Source organism: Manihot esculenta, chromosome 17, assembly GCF_001659605.2.
Source record: "Manihot esculenta cultivar AM560-2 chromosome 17, M.esculenta_v8, whole genome shotgun sequence".
Lineage (NCBI taxonomy): Eukaryota > Viridiplantae > Streptophyta > Magnoliopsida > Malpighiales > Euphorbiaceae > Manihot > Manihot esculenta.
The window spans coordinates 18299422-18305046 of NC_035177.2; the positions used below are offsets into that span (position 1 = coordinate 18299422).

General features: G+C 34.3%; 1 long non-coding RNA gene and 3 other non-coding genes across 4 annotated transcripts; all 4 read right to left on the reverse strand.

The window, feature by feature from the left end:
- Window positions 1–478: 478 nt before the first annotated feature.
- On the reverse strand, window positions 479–5082 carry LOC122722287. The gene is made up of 2 exons (XR_006349235.1): window positions 1148–5082; window positions 479–689 (listed from the first exon to the last, which is right to left on the reverse strand). It is a non-coding gene; the product is annotated as an uncharacterized LOC122722287 (long non-coding RNA).
- LOC122722333 lies at window positions 4377–4469 on the reverse strand. Its single transcript, XR_006349301.1, has one exon. It is a non-coding gene; the product is annotated as a small nucleolar RNA R64/Z200 family (small nucleolar RNA).
- On the reverse strand, window positions 4558–4640 carry LOC122722332. The gene has a single exon (XR_006349300.1). It is a non-coding gene; the product is annotated as a small nucleolar RNA U54 (small nucleolar RNA).
- On the reverse strand, window positions 4847–4924 carry LOC122722331. The gene has a single exon (XR_006349299.1). It is a non-coding gene; the product is annotated as a small nucleolar RNA Z199 (small nucleolar RNA).
- Window positions 5083–5625: the final 543 nt, after the last annotated feature.

A 5625-nucleotide genomic window follows, 5' to 3' on the forward strand; every position in this document is an offset into this window, starting at 1 on the left:
CATTAAAATATGTGTTCATGAGTTTTCCAATGGAGTATAATTCTTATACTTACCCCAGTTGCCTCTTCCTCTAAACACTAGGTAGTTCCTACGGTCTTTTTCATATTTTCACCTTTTCAATTTTTGGGTTTGCTCTTTACTCGTCCTCTTGTCCTCTTCTTGTCCTTCCTGGTACCTTTGAGCAGCTCATACCAACTTCCTGTCAACGTCCTTTAGAATACCATCTGATGACTCCTCTTTCTCAAACTTGTCCTTTCCTTTAGACCGCATCTGAATTACCTCTGTCCGAGTCCTTGAAGTATCAACGGAGGCTTCCTCCCTTCTCCAAGGAGCCATGAATGACACCTTCTTCCAAGTTTTGTATTGCTTGAAAGTAACTTGCAATCTTTTAACATACTGGAATATTTGCTCAATGCTTAAATTGTTGAAATATGCTTTGTTGACTATAAAGGATGTGTTTTGTCCACTTCCAAGAGTTGAAGAAATGATAGCATTCTCATTGGTAGCAACCTTAGCAGCAGCTCATGAATTATCGGTCATTTCGAAAAAGAAAAAATATATTTTTTTAAGAGAAAAAGAGGATAAGAGACTAGTTTTAATCTAAATAAACAGATAAAATTTAATGGATCTCCCGATAGCGGAATAAAATAATATAACCGAAAAATAAAACTATACTGTGATTGGTCCACCTGCAAGAAAGAGAATGTGAGATAATTAATGCTCCAATACTCAAATTAGTAAACTGCTTTGGTTGTACTATTAAACTCACATGCCTAACGAATTTAACAAGGTCACCTTCAACCATTCACCCTATTGTTAAGCAATAAACATGCAAAGCCAAGTTGAAACACCAATTTATAATCTCTTCATGCCAATAACAGACTGTACAGTTGTCAGCATAGACAAAGGAAGGCATCCTACAGCAGTTTAGGCAACAATACTAAAGTATAGGAACATCCGAAAAAATGCAATAAAATAAAATTAGAAAACATCAGATTTTGTATCCAGCTCCCACAGATTCACAATCAACATATCCCACAAATCAAAACAATCAGATCCAATCAAGAAATATTTTACATCTATTCACAAAACATAAAAAGAACAAATAATAAAACAAAAATAAAAATAGAAATAGGAATCAGAATACCTAAATCCTTGGTTCGAGGATTTGACAGCGAGGAATGAGGATAAAGCATAAATCTCAAGACTCCCGGTTGCAGGTATGCACGAGTAGAGACAGTAGCTTTAAGCAACCTCCGAAGTCGTCTGAACCAAGGTCAATCCTCCTAATAGCAAAATAGAAACCCCTGTTGCAACAAGCATCACCGAATTGATTTTGGATTCAACCAAACCGACAATCAAGGCTTCAATCAAAGAACCACGCCGAAGCTGAGTTTTGAAGCCGAGAATAGTCTGTAAGGTGGTGACGCGGACAAAATAGTGTATACAAAGGCCACTTAAATTTACCAACACAACAATAATAAATAAAATCAGTGCTTTCTTTGAAAGATGAAAGAACAGCATAAATAAACATATAATATTATAATAAATAAGAGCATTAATTACTTTGATGACTTATACGAATTTATTATCTTGTAAATCAGAAAATTCTTTGTTCTTTTTACATCTATTATGTAAACAACTTTTAATTACTATATATATATATATTGATTCATTGGATATGACCACAAAATTGTGCTCAAGTTGCTGTCGATATTTATATCTTGAAAGAAATGTGAGCATATTTTTAAATTTAAATTATCAATATATGCACAAATAATGAAAATAGCTCCAATTTTGAATTTTTGTGGCATAAATTCTATTATAATCTACGCATGATATGCTTTATTCCTTCACAAATTTGCTCAATAATGAAAATAGCTCCAATTTTGAATTTTTGTGGCATAAATTCTATTATAATCTACGCATGATATGCTTTATTCCTTCACAAATTTGCTCAATAAATGTGCCTTGCATCACGTAGGACATTATTCATTTCACTCATTAAATATTGATTCAAGGGTAAATTAGATACAAATTAAAAAAATATATATAGCTCAACTGCCTCCTTAATCTATGTAAATTTTATTTTCTCTATATAAAAAGAATATCTTGTTTCTTTTAATTCTAACAGTTAGAGACCCTCAAACACTACAATCACCGCCATTGCCGCCGTTGCCTCCGCGATAAATAATACTAAATTGAACTGCTAATTACACTGACACCAGTAACAATGTAGTGAAAATTGCTTGATTAGATATGAATACCCCCCCCCCCCCCTCTCTTGCGCATATCAAGTACAGACAGAGATATCCAAGTGCCCATTCATAATTCTTGCCCTTGCTTCTGTTATTCAAATTGTGCATAACTTTACAACAAAGTAAGATATGATCCGAGACAATGCACTTTGTTTAATACCACTGAACTCAGAAATTCTGAGTTTTTGTTTTTTTTTTAAGCCTTCCACGTAATTTTCAGTGAATATAATAATTCTTACTCCATAACTTAAACAAAATTTCATCAATAAAATTCAATAGCCCATATACAGTTGACTTGCTGCTTTTCTTGCTTTTAGCTTCGTATTACTAATAAAGAATAATTTCAAGGCTTTCCTGTTCATAGCATCATAGTCAATCCACTTGTAGATGATAAACTAAAAGTACTACCAACTTCCCAAACGATTATGTGTACTTGCTGAATGAGCTCAAATCGAGCAAATGGCGAGTAGGTATAAAAGACCGGCTCGCTCAAAAGGAGCAATTAAGCCATAGTGATGAATTATCCAACTCACTCGAATCTTGTTGACATCAAAGACAGATGCATCTCTCTTCAAGTCGAAGGGATTAGCCCAATCGAACCTTAACCCATTAAACAACTCAAAAAATCTAGATTCCAAAACACAAGATTCGACTGCAAGCCTTACATCAACATCTCTTCCCCAATGGGAAAGAGAAGGCTGCTCTAGATGCCCGTCTGCCATCAACGCTTGAGAATCCCAACAATAGCCAAAAGACTTATTACAACACACTGAACCTCAAAGCACAGTACAATCAGCCAGCACATCAAACAAAAGAATAACCTTGACCAATATTCAATAGCATGCAACTCAGATCCGTGAGTCTGGAGCCAAGAATAGAGTTGCAATCACACTTGCAGAGAGAAAACACAACAAAAGAGCTGAGAAGGAACCCATTGTTACAGAAAGGAAAGGAAAACCTTCATAATCAACTCAAGTACCCATCGCCAGAACCAGCCAAAAACCACAAGATCAAAAGACACCAAGGCACTAACAAGAAAGCAGTCCTCTGCAAGACAACACCATTTGCCTACTGCGGTGTTCAAGACGTGGAAGGACAAATGAAGAAACCCAAAGCACCAAAACAACCGAAAGGGCACAAGAAGCAGCTCCCTCGTCAAAGCTCAATTCACTGGAGACAAAAAACAAACATGAAAACTTTTTACATCCCCACCTCATAGAGGGAGCAAACCCATTTCTAGGCTGAGGTGAGAAAAGCCACCCCCACAGCTATTGGGTAGGGATGGCCGGCGTTTCCTGCAGAAAAAGGCTAACTGCCTAGAGAAGGCTAACTGTCTAGAGAGAGTTTAATGAGTTGTGATGTTCACTAACAATGAGACTGAAATATCTCTTACCATCCAATTAAATTCGGGATAAAAAGATCTTTTTTCTTAAAGCTCGCCAGATCTTAATCTCAGTGAAGTTGCCGGTAATTTCCTTATGGCCCTCTCAAGGGCAAACAACAGAGACTGGTTTCCCAAGAAAACATTAGATTTGCACCTCTTTGGTTCTCTGCGAGGGATTAGAAACAAATGTGGCTAAACTGATCTAATGATTTAGTGCTCAAAGAAGCAAAAGAAGACGCTTGCTATTTCTGTCACCGAAAGCGATTCATTAGCATCTTCCACAAGATTCATCAGATTGCAGATATATGACTTGTTGTCAACAAGTAATATACCACCAACTTTCTATTTTGCATTTGTATTATGAACCTTCGTAGACCATGTTACCCATCAACCATTGAAAATAATCAAATAGTGACCAACTCCAATTATGTATGGAGCTCGACCATATAATATTAATTTTCTTTTTTTAGGTCTCATCGAACACTAGTAAGAATAAACAACGATGAGTCACCCATATTTATTTGGCAGCATAGCTTCAGCTTCTGTTATTTATTTCTTTAGCCGTTCATTCTTCAATAGACGATATATAATTCCTCAGGTTCGCATTTAAATGCCACCGAATTCTCATCTTAGTTCTCAATGCAAATCCATGACAGCTTTAGGAATTAAACTAATATAATTCGAAACCAACACGAAGAAATCGAAAGCCAAAATGGGATTCTGATACTCAGTCACTTCTGCTCAGAAAAATGAAATTTCTTCTCACTGATTGAAAAATCTCTGAAGTCTGACATGTGAATTGTTTCATAAATTCATCATTGCAGAAGCCCGACTATAACTTCAAATTATTAAATACTAAAACAACAAAACAAATACCCATAAAAACTAAGAATAAATGAAAATACAGTGAAAATTAGCTCTCATTTTCTTCATATATCCGCTCATGTTTTAATCAGAATAGCGTATACCGCCCAAATCAGGCGTATAATCACGGAGCTCATAAGTTTGTCAAGAAAATAAAAAGAATACAGGATTTTCTAAATCTAAAACATAATTTTCCGAAAGATTCAAGAGATCAGAGTGTGCTAAACGGATATCTGTCACGGTTAATCAGAAACACGGACCAATTAAGAATACTCATCATATCTCCAATAAGTAAATTAAAAAGGAAATCAGATCAAATGAGAGAAAACAAAACAGAATCAATCATCAGAGACTTAAATACCATGAATCATGGATAGAATCCATCATATTGTTGCAGTTTTTTTCTCATCACTTGATTGGCAATTCTTCTTCTACGAAGAAAAGAGAAACGCAAGAGATTGAACATGTAAGAGATGGAGAATTGATGGAGGGCAGGAATTTGGATTTGAAGAATAACCTCTCAACCTCAGGAGACCCCAATGGCGTGCGCTGAGATCTCCTTTAGGTTCGCGGCCTATTTATAGAAGCCACGGCTGAAACCCTAAATACCAATGGTCAGGTTTCAGATCCACCGCTGTGATGTGCCGCAGGGGTGGTGGGCCTCGTATCAAATGGGCTGATACAAAGGTTCACTCCTGCACGATGGGCTTATTTAAGTGGACAAATGTTTTTCTTTTTTTAAAAAATAAATTATATTCTAATTTTTAAATTTTAATATAATTAACAACATCAATTAATATTTTTAAAATTAAATATTTAAATTTTTATATAATAATTTCATTTAAATTAAAAATTTTTCTATTTATAATTCCATTAATTAATAAGTTAAAAAAATAAATATTTTAAATATCTAAAATATATGAACATTAAGAATTTTATATTATGTAAATTATATTTTAATTTTTTAAATTTTAGCATATTAACAAATTAGTCTTTTTATTTTTAAAATTAAATTTTTAAATTTTTTTATATTTAATTCGTCTAAAATTACAATTATTTTATCCATTATAGATATTAGTTTACAATTAGGGGATGATTAAATTTATTCTGAAACTATAC